General features: G+C 41.3%; 1 protein-coding gene across 5 annotated transcripts in view; it reads left to right on the top strand.

Annotated features, from left to right (window-relative positions):
- Window positions 1-5,849: 5,849 nt before the first annotated feature.
- Window positions 5,850-16,169, top strand: part of TNFRSF19 (TNF receptor superfamily member 19) — a 79,432-nt gene continuing 69,112 nt past the window's right edge. For 4 of the 5 annotated variants that reach the window (XM_021678332.2, XM_021678331.2, XM_021678333.2 and 1 more), the window contains exon 1: window positions 5,850-5,993. The gene's annotated coding sequence lies outside the window, so the exon portion shown is untranslated. The remainder of the gene's footprint in view (window positions 5,994-16,169) is intronic. The other variant, XM_021678330.1, reaches the window with a different exon arrangement.

The raw sequence follows: 16,169 nt of genomic DNA, 5'->3' as shown, positions 1-16,169 counted from the left end.
TGATAGGTATGTCAGTTAACTGGATTATTCTGGTTATCTTCCTACTGTTCCTTTTGCTTCTGTATTTCTAAGCAGTCTGAACATAGTTACTGTTACACATACTGTACCAGAACATTTAAAATGTTTTTTTACCAAAAATTAATGTATCAATGCAACATGGAATTACATACATTTCTGTGTGTCTGCCTGGGTATACGTGTATATACAAGTTTGGCATTATAAAGGGACATCTTTGTGTGTTTTCAAGGAATACATATTTTCTTAGAAGATGTCAGTGGGGTCCCAGAGAAGTTTAATAGTTAATGAAAAGTTGTTATTCATCGAGGGAGATTCCCAGTGGGATTTTTGTGAGATTTCACTTCACAAATTTAATATGGTTCTTACATGATATGTGTTCCATACTACATTTGATGGTGTTAAGAATCCTTGAATATATTTCCATTAACTCTTTTTGTTTCTTTTTTCCCGGGGCGGGGGGGCAGGGCGCAGAATTTCTTGTGAATAAATTTAATTTATTTATGGACTATAAATTTTGAACAGAGACACTGCTCTTGAAGCCAAATAGCTGTCCCTCATGTCTTATCATCCTCATAAAAGGTTTCATCTGAAGCTTTACAGATTACTATTGAGTAACGTTCACTAATATTTATTAACTCACTAATTATTAATTAATTCACTAATGCTTATTGAGTACTTGTGGGTCAGACACTCCCATTATTAAAACATGATCTCATTTAAATTTACAACCACTGTTTGTCATCCCCGTTATACAGATGAGGAAAGTGAGTCTCAGAGAGGTTAAATAACAGATCACAGAGGTTAAATGCAAGATCACAAGGCTAATTAAGTGGCAGCACTAGACTACATCTGATTTCAAATCTTGGGTTCTTTTGTTCTAGGGCTGGGTAGTTAATTCTTTCCATTACAAGAATTTTATAGAGCCCAACTCAACTGTTAGCAAACATTAAAATGAAAATTTTGGTCAAAAAGAAGGTTCTGTATTTTTTTTTTCTTTTGATATATTTTATGAGAGCTATTAGAAATTTCTGATAGAGTTTTCCATCAGTTAGCCTAGAATCTATAGCTATAAAGGACCTCAAGACATAAACTATTCTTCTTCTGCTTCACAACTAGACAGAACTCAAGTATTGGCCATTGGCTTGGTCAGACTCTCTGTGATGGCAGAGCCAGGAAAAATTAATAATTTGGTGCCCCTTGAAAGAATGATTCTTTATAATTTTGTCAGCCCAATCTACAAAAATGGGCAATGAAAAGGAGGGCAGAAGGAGGCTCCTTGGTGGCTGTGCTTAATTTCCCCTCTACCGTCACAAGCCATTCAGCTTTGGCTCTGGAGTTGTTCCTCAAACCTACCCACTTGCTGGAATGACCACTCAGAAGTTACCAAGTCTCCCATCCTTAGATTGGGAGGTGGTTTAACACCATTCATGGTCAGTTCAATTTGCTCTCTGATGCAAAGAAGGAGGGAGAGGTGAGATGGGTAGGTAGGGCTTTCCATTGGCTTTATCAAACCATTCCTTCCAACATAAACCACTCTCTGTGAGAGGAGTTCTGACAAGTTCAGCTTTCTCCATCCTGTTAAATGTCCCCAGTACTTGGGCAGTCCTAGCCTAGCATCAGGGGCTGCTGCCCAGCTAGCCTGTTCCTTCATTAAGGCACACGCAAACGAGTCTGCAGTATTTATTGGAAAGAGAGGAGGAGAGTCAAGGGTCCATTTCTTCTCTCATTAGAAACATGAAAAGTCTAGCCAATGGGGGTCTCATAAATTCACGAAGATCAGTGCGAGTGCTATAACTTATAATAGCTTTGCTCTATAAATGTCATAAGTTTGACATTACATAAACTAAATAAATAATCCCTTTGGCCTTTTCATGTATATTGGTTCATGCACTAGTGGTATGGTGGAGCTTATATTAAGATTCAGGGAGCCTGGGTTTTGATTCCAGCTTTATTATTAACTTAGTGTGTGACCTTGAGCAAGTCATTCAATGTCTGGCCCCAACCCTACACTGATAGTCCAGAATTGGCAGCAATGGGTATCGGGATATGCATCTTGATTATTTTTTCCCTTATTTTTTAAACTATGTTTGACAAACCTGATTAATCTTTGAGGTCTGCATTCCCATTTATTAATTAATTCAACAAATTTTAACGATTACCTACTATGCGCCAGGTACTGTGAACTGACAGACAGAATTCAATATTCTTGCGTAGCTTGCATTCTGTTACATTTTCCCAAGGAATAGCGATTTACACTAGAAATTATTAGAAAGTCAAACAATTTTCCTTGAACTTTGCTTCTAGTGAGCTGACTTATCACTGAAACTATTTTTAAAAGAAGTCAGTTACATAATTATTCAATTTGGGGGTGGGGTGGTTGAACATCCTAAACAAATACACTTTGCCTCAGCCCAGTTAGTGCTAAAACTAGCTTCTGGAAACCAACCCTTAATATAATCTTAAAAACAACAGCTCTACGAAGTTTCTCATGACAATTTGGCTTTTCCTGTAAAAACTTCAACTCGTTCATGATATTCAGTGTTTTAAAGGGAGAAAAATGTTTGCAGCCCTAATTCTAAGCATCGGCCTCATTCTGAGTGGGCCTGGGAATCACATAATTCTTTTTGTACTTCCACTGACACTCAGTTGTGGGTCTGGGTTCTCATTCAGATACTGGAAGAGAGTACCTGAATGAGTGTGGTAAAGTGGGGAGTATTTCTTTAACTTAACCGGCCTCTTCTTTAGAGAATAAGATGTGTACAATAGCCAGAGTACAGAAGTTCAATGCTCTTTGTCCCCACTGTCAAATGTCATTTCAGTGATCATCTACTTACTGATGCTAGGCATTGGATGCCCTATAGAAGCTGTCCTGCCACTAATAATAGCTGACATTTAGTGAGCATTAACTATATGCCAGGCTTGGTGCTAAGTGCTTTAACTACCTCATTTTATTTAATAACCACCAAAGAAACAACACATTTTACAGATGAAAAAATGGAAGTTGAAGGAAGTTAAGTTCCTTTTCCAAGGGTATGCAACTATTAAATGGCAGATTGGCATCTGCGACCAGATAATCTGATGCCCAGCCCCATGTATGTTAAAAATAATGTCTCTCTCTGTAGTCAACCAATAGGCTAACCAGGCAGATCAATCAAATACACATGAAATGATGCAAGAACTAATGGACTAAATAATGTCTTACTGTGTCTAAGTACAAAAGGAGGCCAGGGAATAAAAGAGTCCTTGGCTGAAATCAAAGAAGTAGTTCCTGAGCTGGCAGATTAAATTCCACTGAGAAAACATTTATTGAACATTTGCTTGGATGTTTGATATTATCAGAGATGCAAGTTTGAACAAAATATACTGCTTCTCTGAAAGCATTTTTAACTCCTTAAGGAAGAAAGCTAAGTCACAGACACTTAGGACACGAGGGAGATGTGGCAAGTGCCATCATGGTAGTAAGAAGTCCACAAATCTTGGATAGACTCATAAGAGTTGTGACTTTTGAGCTGGTTCTGAAATAGGAGTAAGGTAAGTAAGGAAGGAGTCAGCACAGTAAGGGAAATAGGTGACTATGAAGAGTAAGTTCAGAAAGCAAAGGAAAGGGGAAGTTCAGGGCACATTTGAGGCCAGGCATGCAGACCAGTTTGGCCAGAATATAAAGTGTGTGGTCTAGAGGAGAGAAAGATAAGGCTGAAAATGTGGGTGGAGCTCCACCATGGCAGTCTTTGAATGCTAATTTAAAGAGTATGAAAGCCATTCTTTACAACGAGGAGCCTCTTGTAAATCTTTTAATTGGATAGTGCCAGTGATGAAAGGCCAGAGGAAGCAGGAATGCTGGCCGGACCAGCAAGGAGAAAGATTGACCGGCTGCGGCAAGATTCAGGTGAAAGGAGGGGGTGCTGTACCTAGGAGGTAGTGGGACCAAGAGAAAAAGAGGAAGGAAGAGTGAGTGTAGTGGGACCTTACAAAGGAAGAAGCAATAATTCAGCTTAACAAAGACACTGAGTGCTCTATGTCCTAGACCCTGAGACAGTAAGAAAATAAGATGTGCCTTCAGTGATTGAAGTCTAGGTGAGGAAAGGAGTTCAAACAGATGACTTCAGTAAAATGGCAAGCATGTTAGTGCAGGACATGTAGTATACTAGGAAACAGTACGGATAGGCTAGGGAAACTCCTCTTTCCCGATAAATACGTCAGACTCATCTGCGTGTGCCTTAATGAAGGAACAGGCTAGCTGGGCAGCAGCCCCTGATGCTAGGCTAGGACTGCCTAAGTACTGGGGACATTTAGCAGGATGGAGAAAGCTGAACTTGTCAGAACTCCTCTCAAAGAGAGTGGTATTTGCTGGAGGGAATGGTTTGATAAAGCTGATGGAAAGCCCCACCTACCCACCTCATCTCTCCCTTTCCCTTTTCATCAGAGAGCAAACTGAACTCACCATGGATGGTGTTAAACCACCTCTCAACTAAGGGTGGGAGACTTGCCTCGAGGTTCAAATAAGATAGTGCATACTATTTGTTAATCGTTTACAAAAAAATTGTTACTGGGGTTTATGTTCTGGTGGGGTTAGATTTGAAGTAGATATCCTTGAGGTGTGACACTGGAAATGATCATACTTCTAACGTATGTTTCACAAGAACCTGGTCTAGCACTATGGTGTTCTCAAGATCACAAGAGTGGCTGCCAGAAATTAACTAGAACAACTTCTTAATTCAATTTATTCAGCCAACAAATATTTATTGAGGGACTGCTATGGGCTTTGAGGTATAGTAAGCAAACATAGGTTATCGTTCCATCCAAAGAGCGGTGCAGTTGTGTCAGGAAAACAAAACCAACACACGAAGAACGGATGCCTCTTTGTACCAGAGTTACGCACAGTATCTTACGTTTGAAGGAACTTTCGCTTTTTATTTACTCACTACACAGATGAAACAAAAATTGCTTACATTTCTACAGCATTCTACTGCTGAAAAAGTATTTTTTTACATACATGATTCTTTTACTCCTTCCAACAAATCTGCAAGCTGGGCACCGGTAGCTCCGGTTCATAAATGCACAAACTAAATTTGTAAGTTTCAACACCTTACACAAAGCAATCGTAGAGGTATGGAGCCTGGACTCTGTGCTCCCCCACATGGCCAGCGGCTTTGAGTTTACTGAGCAACCCCATGGGTTGGACTGGGCCAGTGCTGGCATGGAGGAGGTGGACACAGGCGCATACAAGGATTCACCTTACCTGACCACTAGAGGTTTCTGTCCTGGGGGTGGTGGTGTCTTGGGTGAGTATCTGCTGGAAAAAAGTGCATCAGTGAACGAATGAGACGGTTATTGATGAGCTAGGTCGTCATGATTTTGATCAACCAGGGTAAACGTGCCGCACCGTTTTCTGGGGGGGCCTTTCCTCCTACGCACAAGCAGGCGCTGGGTAGAATGTGACCAGGCAAAGGAAAGGCACAAAAGTCCTGGGGAAAATACGTCCAGGGTAGAAACGAAGGCTCTCTCCCTTCGCTGAAGGCACTTCCCGTGACATGGCCAAGCGCTTGCTGGCCTTGGTGCCCCCGTTTCTCCCCCTCCCCCCGTAACCCCGACTCTAGGGCCCAGGTCGGCCTGCTGGACGCATTCACCAGCACCCGCAGCCGCAGGGGGCGCGCCACCCGCGCCTGCGACCTCTGCAGGAGGAGCGGGGCTCAGCCGAGCCTTGGTGGCTCAGCGCCGGGGCGGGGCCAGGGGCGGGCGGGGCCCTGGGTGGGCGGGGCCCGGGAGGCGGCGGCCGTTGCCGGGCTACCGGAGAGCGCGGAGCCCGCGGCGCGGGGAGGCGCTCGGCGTGCGCGCAGTGAGGAGCCCCCGACCCAGCAGCCCTCCCGGTACGCTGCACCCGGCCCTTTCCGCGCGCCCCTTTGGCTGCGAGTCTGGCCTGGACCTGCAGGGCAGGACGGGGAGAGGGGGCGGTGGAGCCTCCCAGGTGACGGCAGGTAGGTGTCCCGCCTCTCCGGGGGCGGCGCGGCGGTCCCTAGCCCTCGCCCCGGGTGGATCCCCGAGGAAGGTCAGCCCGGGAAGAGGCGGCTGCCGAACGGGAGTGTCGCTGGCGAGGGCTGCTCCTGTGCAGAGGAGGAGGGCGAGCGGACCGAGCCGGGCGAAGGCGACCCTCGGGCAGGGGTGACAGCCAGGGCAGAAGGACTTGCCAGGGCAAGAGGCATCGGAGATGCTGGAACCTAGGAAGCCGCGGCGGGAGGGACGCGGGAGGGTGAACGCCTCTCCGGTCTCAGTCGGCAGTGGGAGTGACGGGACTTAGTCTTCCCAGGCAGGGATCTTGTAAATAGAAAACCTGCTTGTGAGGCAAACGTTTGTGAGTATGTAAATAAATCTGCGTGAGGCTTAACCCGGGCCTTGAACGGTGGGGCTGCAGGGTCTGTCCTGGGCACCTCGCAGCCGCGCGGCGCCCCTGCTTGGACTCGCGCTGCTCGGGAGGAACCGTGCGCAGGCCTGGACTGCCTACCCACTGTAGCTGGGGAGGTGCAAAGAGAACACTCACAGCACTTACAAGTAGTCCATAAGCATAGCATTCCGTGGAAAAAGAACGTTTCGCAAATATCAGCACTATTAGTACAGTGATGGGTAGAGCATGTAATAGATTAGAGAGAAACGTCAGTGCTCACAGTCCTTGCCGAGGTTCTGATGCCATTTCATGGAATAGAAATTTACTAATATACTCCTGAAGATGAAATTTGGAAGGATTAAAATTCAAGGATGATATGTTTTGATGGTAGCCAACGATTCATCAAACATACATTTAAGAAACCCATGTCACCTTTTGCATTTTCATAAAAGGACTCAATTTGCAAACAAAACCTTAAGGCTTGTTCAGTATTTCTTGAATTGAAACAACTTAACTCAAAATATTTATGAAGGTGTAATTTTTACTCCATTGACGGTTTTCCTTTATTGGAAGACAATTTCTTCACATAAACAGGAAACAGTTGTTGTTAAACATGACTTATGCAAACAGAAGATTTTAATATGCTGTTATTTCATGATCAGATACTTCTTTTCAAAAGGGAGGATTATACTGCATTAGTTCAGGATTTACTTGATATGTTTTCTGTTGTGCAGTTTTACCTTAGGCATTTTTGCCAATGCTACTTTCATCTAGTTTACAAATATTTCAAGCACTGATTATTCTCTAAGTTAAAGATCAGTAACTTAGAAGGGGTGAGAATTGAGTCCCACTATGGAAGAAAGTGTTTGACATTAATTATTATTCACAGAGATGTGGGTAGTTAAAAAGAATTTATCTTTGGGTGATATTTATCAAGTCATCCTGAAAATAATACAAAACATAAAAATGCAATTTCATTACGAAAATATTACCTTGACATCAATACATAGAACATTATCATGAGCTCTGTAAGTTCTTTATTTTTTAATCTATGAAAATGTCTTATAACATCTTCTTTATTACTGAGGCCACATGACTTTATTGACTTGAGAATTTTTTCCATAGTAAGTGTTAGTATTTTCTGGGATGTTGATGGAACTTATCTGTCCGTTTGATGAGAGTGTCTTTTGACTCTGAGCCCCAGGCTGCATCTTGAATTTGAAATTAAGGACATGTAAAGACTTCTTACGCACTTGAAATTGCAGTGTTAGAGTACCTTTCCTATCTAGAAACTTGAATAAGGAACACTGCTAGTATATAAGTAGCTGTAAGAGGCTTTTCAAAAGAACAGAAAATGCATTTTTTTACTTCAGATAATCATTAGCTTTAGTTTATACCTACCTACACACATATATGAATAGAAAATGAATGGAGACAGGTAATTGTCACATGCTGTCCTTAATATGTTAGTTTAATTTACCAGTTACAGCTCTAGTACATGACTCTAGGGCATGTTGGGGACTTTTGAAACATAAGTGAGGAAGTCTGCTAACACTCATGAAGAGAATTAGATTCTCCTTTTTCACCTATTTAGATCTTTGAACTGAAGCTTAACCCAACCCCGTGACTAGTTCCATCATTCAGAAATTAACAGAACGCACACGAAAGAACTGCAGGCATCTTGAATATATGGAGAAAAAGCTAGTCCTTTTAAATCTGATGAGTCAGTATTTAAAGCCAAGCATTTAAAATTCGGGAAAAGGCTAACATGCCCTATCTGTGTTGACTACAGGTTGAATGAGAATACCCACCTTGAATAAATGTACACTTCAAATAAATAGATGGCTACTTATGTGATGAGAGCCAGGAACAGTTCAACAGTGAAGTACATTTGTCTCATGGCAGCTGATTACTAAACGTTCATAGCCTTTTTAAAGTAACTTTCTAGCTGAAGAAAAAAGAACAATAAAGCAGTATGAACACAATTTCCTTTCATGATTTACGGGTTAAGCAGTGAGTTCATTCATTCTATTTTATCCGGCTAAAATGTTTACATTTAAAAGTAAGATGTTTAAACAGTATTGGGCTATCTTTTAGTCCACACATCACAGAATATGTACCTTTTACACTGAAGTTTTAAAACCTGGATTTTAAAAAGAGAACAAGGACCCCTCAGCAATTAGATTAAACGAAGGAACTTGTATATCTAAAGATTAAATATTATGTAGCCACTCTTCAGTGGGCTTGGATAGGTCTAATATGAGGAGATCTAAAAGAATGGACACCACTTACACTGGAAAAGAGCACTTCAGATGTTTCAAAGAGAGGTTTTGGAATTGATCCAGACTTCTAAAATAAAAATTGAAACAGCTGTGTTTTAGAAATGGTTATGCACTGTGTAAGATACACTGTGTCGGCATTGGAGGTCCCCACAGTCCTTGACGTTACAGTTGTTCTACTTGTATTTTGAGATAGAGAAACATTTATGAATGGGGGGGCATTTATGAATTGCCTGGGTTACAATATGCTACATTTTGAGAATACTGACAGTGATTTTCCGAAAGCAAGAATGATAGAGTCTACCACTCAGAGAAACAAAAAGAATTAGCCTCCAAAAACCCTATCCTAGGTTAAGTTCTGTTTAGGAAAAAAAAAAAAAAATTATTATAAAAGGTTGACAGTGAGTGGCCCCTAATGTTTTTGAACTTTGGGGGAATTGAAGATATTGTGTTTGGCAACAGAACATTGTAAAGCTTGTTGAGTTTTTTAGTAGAAAATATTTCATGATTTGAAAAAGGGAAATCTTTCTCATTCCCCAGCCAACAACAATATGTATGTGCTTATTACTGCATGCCTTTGAGAGCTTCCTAGGCTACAAAAGAGGCTGCCAACTCTATGATGTAGGAAGAATGATTTTCAGAACATAATGAAATTGAAGGCTAAGATAGAGGAAGACTAGAAGCCAGGGGTTATTGTCCTGTTTGGAAATAGCAGTACCCTAAATTTCTAACTGATTTTTTATTCTCTCAGCCTATGGCACTGACATTATTTCTAAGCCATTTATGATTATGTTCCACCATTAAAATGTAAAAGACTGTATGTATAGCATTGGCTTTATTTCAATGCTGATTTTATAAATTGTAAGCCTGCCAGTTTACTTTAATGTTGATTTTTTAAAAAATATTTCAGTTTATTGCATACTGGAAAAATGTATGAGTTGAGTGTAGCTTTATTACATAATGGTGATACAGTTTTATGAGATGAAAACTGTTACCTATTGCATGCATTGTATGTTAGATAATAAATCAAATAACTTTAAAAGTATGAAAAAATAAAGAAATTCATTTGTTCTAGAAAAAATACCCAGATTATTTGAATTATTCTGAAATTCATCTATTTTGGTCATTTGTAAGATAAAAAATAAAGATCATTCTCAGAAAGGTTACTGAATTAGGGGTTGCCTGGGTGACTCAGTCGGTTAAGCATCCAACTCTTGATTGCAGCTCAGGTCTTGGTCTCAGGGTTGTGAGTTCAAGCCCTTTAAAAAAAAAAAAAGGTTACTGAATTGTTAAAATTAGAAAAATAAATACCAGATTCTTCTTTAATGATCTTTGTTAATATTATAGCACTGTATTCAAGAAGTGGGGTCCTGAACTGAATTGTGTTCTAATTTATATCTCAATCTCAAGTTATAGTTGCACATATTTTCCACATATATTGCTTTAGCCCTTATAACAATCCTAAGAGCTAAAATGTCATTCCTAGTTAGTGAATTTCTTCATTCATTCAACGTGTAATGGGCACATATTGTGGGTGAGCTACAGTTCTAGAGCAAAATCACAGTTCTTGTCATTAAATCCTCAAACCATAATTGGTTTGGTTGGTGCTGGAGTGAAGGGAAGGAGCTCAGTGTGACAATAGGGAATGGTGAAGACTGGGGCACTGGAAAGTACCTGTTCTTCTGTGTAAGGGACAACTGATGATCAGCTCTAGCTCATGTTGCCTTGATGTGGGACCAGATTTTCTAATTTTTCAGGAAAATTCTTTATTTTTCTATTGAAAACTTATTTTAAAAAATTAAATGCTGCAGTGACTGAAGAAAATAATGCCTCTGGCCAGATGCTACACGTGGCCTGCAAAGAGAGTGAAGTAACTAGGTAATTATGCTATGAGGTAGAGATGAGCCCAGGGTGCAGTGGAAACACAAAGGAGAAGTACCAAGCGAGATTCAGGAAGATCCCAGAAGAACGCTGACAGATTGTGGGGCAGGGATGGTAGATATAGTCACAGTACATATAGGAAGGTTCCCAAGGCAAGAGGGGGCAGCAGTCGGGCCCACTGTAGGTTGAAACAAGCACTGTGGTTTGGGATCCAGGGGTCTGCCCGGCCAAAAAGAAATGGAGCCTAGAGCTGCTCCTCCCTAGCAGGCTCCTGCGAAGGGCTGCCTGAGACCCTGCCTCTTTGCCTATTGACACACCAGCACAGGGTTTCATGATTTGGACAAGGAAGTAGAAGGGGTGTGCCTTTCAGCACCTGTTGGATTTATCCCCTTTAGAGACTGGCCAATCGGGACACGTCATATTAGTTACCATTCATTCAAATGAGCCAGCTGAGCAGCTTGATTTGATAAGCAGCCACTTTCTGTGCAGCTGAACAGAATGTTTGCCAGCTAGATGCTTCCAGCTCCCGTGTCTTCTTTGTTGCTTGCGCGTTGTTCCCGAGACTGCCTCTCTGTCTGATACTGTGGAATGGCAGTCAGTGAGGCAGAAGTTCCAAACTCCCTGAAGACAGTGAATCAGGCATCAGTAGTCTTTTCCTTACTGCTTAGCTAGAGCCAGTTTCTCTGCACGCATGTTGCAAAAATGGTTGCTAGATTGTTAGTAGATGATATCTAGTCTGGATTTTTTGGGCAAACTGTGAAAACCCATAATCCCAATAATTCATATATCTCATGGTTGATAAGTCATCTCCAAATAAACAGAATGCTGAAGCATATAAAAGCATTTTTCTATCTGGGCCAGACCCTGAATGCTCAGAAGTTAAAAGCAATTTCAATAAATACCTTTTTATTGCCTTATTTTTATTTTAAATATTATTGCTTGCATGCTTGTTATTTCATTAAATTTGCCTTCTTTTTAGGAACGCCAAAGCATTTCACAAGGTTATTTCCTTTTCTTCCAGGAAATGCAAGGTCACACTTAAAACACTCCACCAGCTAAATTGTTTGTTTCTAAATACCTCTTTGCCAGGCTATATTCAAAGGTGTTGAGGAGATGCCACCACCCCTGCTAAGCTGTGAGCTCCCTCCAAGTACATCTTTGTAGTGCCCTGACCCACTTGATACTGCCTCCTTTCAAGCACCTAATCACTGCTTAATCAAAGTGTGTTGAATAAATGGATAAATCACTAAACGTATTATTTTGTTATGTAGTTTTGTTTTTGTTGATCGTTTTTGTTCCTGTCATCCTCCTGTGACATGGGCCATTGGATGCTGCAGCCTAGGATCATACAACCCTAAGTCAACCTTGCAGAATGCCTGAGCGCCCCATTTTGGAGTTACTAGGCATGGATTTGATTTGGTTTTCACCGTTTCCATTATGTGTCCTTTGACCCCCAGTTTTCTCTCGCATTGGATGGAAATGAATATCTACTTTAGAGTGTGGTAGTAAGGAAAAAAATTATACATTTTATAAAGCCTTCACACAGTACTCAACATATAAATGCTTAGTTCAGGCTTTGAATTGATTCTTCGTCTTTGAATGTTTTCTGCACAACTGTAGGTCCAGAGGTCTAAAACGTTACCGGCCACTGGATTGTGACTGTGTGAGTAATGTCTCCTGTTGGTCTAACAAGTTACAGTCTTCAAGGACCATCACATACATTGAATTATTTTGATTTTCAATGCCAATGTCATTAACTACAATAATAATCATTGCCAACACTTATGTAGCCCTGATTATGTACCAGAAACAGTTTGGGTCAATTCACCCTCTTAGCAGTGCTTTATAAGTGCTGTTAAATTCACTTATTCCTCACAGCAATTTCCAGAGGCAGGTATTATCACAATGCTCAATGTAGAGATGAGGAAATTGAGGCTCCGGTTAAGTAACTTGGCCAAGGTCACACGCCAGTAGGTGGCATTCTCAATAGCAACTGCCACAGTAACCACATTGGCCCTTGTCGTCCGTTAAGTGTTCTAGGCACTGGGCTAAGCACTTGATGTGCATTATCTCAGGTAATCCTCACAACAGCCCTATGAGATAGGTTCTATCGTTGTCTCGACAGATGTGTAGTTTCAAAGTGACATTGCTAAGAAATGGGGCTGAAAACCTAGGTGTTCTAGTTGAGATTTTCCCCTGACAGTTTCCCCGAAGAGCCAGGCTCTTTTTACCCATATTGGGTTTACATGCAGAAAAGTATTTGAACTTGGACTTTAGATCATCCCATCTGCTGTCAGGACAATCTACCCAGGCTAAATTATTTCCCAGCCTCTTGGTATAAAAAAGCCAGATGAAGAGAGAAGTCACAGAAAAGAGAAGTGACATATTCCAATGGTGCATTTTTGATCTCTAGCTCCCAGGATAAGAAATCTTCTGTAAAAATCTCACATTTTTATTTATTTTTTTTTAAAGATTTTATTTATTTTTGACAGAGAAAGAGACAGCCAGAGAGGAACACAAGCAGGGGGGAGCAGGAGAGGGAGAAGCAGGCTTCCCGCTGAGCAGGGAGCCCGATGTGGGGCTCGATCCCAGGACCCTGGGATCATGACCTGAGCCGAAGGCAGACGCTCAACGTCTGAGCCACCCAGGTGCCCCAAAACTCACATTTTGAAAAAGTGAATTAGGATTTTTAAAAATACATCTCCATATCATTCAATCCTGTCTTCTAGTCCAAAGCACTTAATGCCTTGTAGATATAATGACATGGTAATAAGATATATCTGAGATAGAATGTTTATTCTTATTCACTACGGAAGAACTAAGTCAGTTATGTGCAACCAAATCTCACTTGCTTTCCACAATATATTCTTCATTGTTTTGTGCTTCTTTATTCACTAAATTAATTCAGCAAACATTTATGTGCCTATATGAGCCAGGTACTATGCTAGACACTGGGAATACAAAGAGTAATAAGGTGCGGTCCCTATTTTAAAGGAACATACAGTCTGGTGAGTAAAACTGGTATACCAATAAGCATAATTGCTATGCCATATGATTGATGCCGCGCGTGAATGTAGAAAGGCCTATCGGGCCATAGGGAGCAAACCTCTTTAGTGTGCTTGGTCGTGGACAGCATCCCAGCAGAGTGAAAGTTGAGCAGGTTCTCGGAGGGATTTAGCAAGAAATGCTCTCGAGACCAAGGTTACAGTCTGTGCAAGAGGGCAAGACCATGGGTGTTTAGGAGAATTATGGGCATCAGGCTATGGCAGAGCTGGATGGGCGTGAGAGCAGTGACCAGGGATGACACTGGGGTGGGGGTGGGGTGCTAGCAGGTGAGGTTATAAAGGGCACAGGTTCCAGGCTAAGGAATTTAAAGGATAATTTGCAAAGAGAAACCCGCTCAAACTATTCGATTTATCATGTGTGTTGAGAGAATAAGACAAGTCAGCACATAGGATATAGTTCCATTTAGTTTTTTTCTGCCCTGTCATCTAAAAAAAGATCTCCTTCTGATGCAAAAAATCATAGTACTTTATTTTTCTTTTTTCTTTAGTAGTGTTTATATGGTTTTTATCTCATCACCTCTTTTAATTTATAGACTTTATTTTTATTTATTCGTTTGAGAGAAAGAGAGAGCACAAGCAGGGGGATAGGCAGAGGGAGAGGGAGAAGCAGACTCCCTGCTGGGCTGGGAACCCGCCATGGGGTTCCATCCCAGGACCTGGAGATCATGACCTGAGCCAAAGGCAGACGCTTAACCATCTGAGCCACCCAGGTGCCCCATAATTTATAGACTTTTCAAGGACTACGTAATTTACCTTTTTGCTTCAAGAACATTACACATGTATTTTTTTTTCATTATAAATGAAATACTTACATTAGAAAGAACTTTTAGGAAAAAGAGGAGAAAAAAGTTATCCAGGATGCCCCAATATGAACCTAACCACTGATAGCACTCTGAATTATTTATTTTTGTACATAAAACACGTGTATCTTCTGAAGTCAAAATCATATTGCCACAACTTCTAACTTGATGTGCATGGTAGTGATTGCCTCTACAAGAAGATGCTACAGTATTTGTGTGCCTTCTGCAGTAATTAGTACAGAATCCCAGTGTAGTGGTCCGTCCGAACTAATTAATTGATAGTGGTATGCCCTGCTCTATCAATCTCTTTTTCTCATATTTTGTGTAAATGCTTTGGTATTTATACCCTCTTTTCCCTATTAGCTTAATCCAACAGATTTTATGTTTTTCTTTTAAAAATCAGCACATTTTTAAAAATTAAGACCATGTCGATAAAGAGATAACCCCAAGCATACCTTTCGGGAAATGTGATTTTATCTACTCATCCCAGTCCTGTGTCTGCACAAGCAGGAAGCTGCATGGTTGGGTAATGGCTGGGTCATTTTGAGATGGGCAAGGAGGAAAAAGAAGCTATGACCAAGAAGCTGGAAAAGTAAAACAAACAACAACAACAACAAAAAAAAACCCCTTTGAATTCAGTCAAAATGGGTCATTCATTCAACAAACATAAAAATGATTTTTCCTTGCGCTGCTGATTGGAGCTACTCCGGCACCTGGAATAACCTTCTGGGTTGTCTGTCTCCAGGCTGTGTTCAGGCTCACCCCCGCCTGCCCTGCTTCCTTTGTTGTTAATTGCTATTGTTTTTCTTAAGGTCTTTGGCCCACAGTTCTGGTTCTCTGCTCTGGTTTCTTTCTAAGTAGTCACATTGTCTGCTCTGGGTCTCTGTTAGTTTTGGAAGATTCAACTTTGAAGAGAAACTGATCCCTTGTTTCTCTACCTAATAGATGGAGCCACCAGCTGAGTCTCCCCTCCCCCGCCTCCTTTTTTTTTCTTTTTAAAATTAATCTCTTCTCAGGACATTGTGTGGATCTGAAAAAAAAAAGGCAACCATGTTTGTTTCTACATTTTAGGTCATTCTCGTAAAGATAAGGAGGTTTGGCTTACCTTTTATGGAAAGGTGAATGCCTCCAATTTCATCATTTGTAAATGATTTTTAGATGTTTTAAAATAAATGCTCATTTTTCTGCTCATAGATTATTTTCACTGTACTGGTTGGAGGAAGAACTCACAAATGCCAAACATTAGCCATATCTGCTTCTCAGTGGGGCTGTAGGCCCAAGACCCGAGTGTAAGGTCTTTATTAAACAGAGCAGATTGTGTTGCAGGGTATACATGCCTTGGGGTCACTGGAGCCAACCCACCTGGGTGTGCATCCTGCTCTGTCTCTTACTAGTGTGAACTTGAGCAAGGGACTCAGCCCTCTCTGAGCCTGTTTCCCCATCTCTAAAATGGAGATAATGATAGTGTCTCCCTTCTAGAGTACTTGTGAAGGTAAATGAGTCAATTCGCTGGAGCCAGTGCCTGGCACACAGTATGTAGCACATGTTCATTGCTATTTTATTACCATTATTGGCCTCTTGGCACTAAACCCATCTACATGGAAGGTTTATATAGTCACTGTTCGACTATAACTCTCTACCGGGTGGAGCGGTCAGACACTCTAGAGACCTGGGTAGAAAATAAAGGCATGTGTAGGGGAATCTGGCTGGTTCAGTCGGGAGAGCATGCCACTCTCCATCTCCGGGT

Source organism: Neomonachus schauinslandi, chromosome 3 (assembly GCF_002201575.2).
Source record: "Neomonachus schauinslandi chromosome 3, ASM220157v2, whole genome shotgun sequence".
In the NCBI taxonomy this organism is placed as follows: Eukaryota; Metazoa; Chordata; class Mammalia; order Carnivora; family Phocidae; genus Neomonachus; species Neomonachus schauinslandi.
The sequence above is the reverse complement of the archived record's forward strand: the minus strand, read 5'-3'. Positions and strand labels throughout refer to the sequence as shown.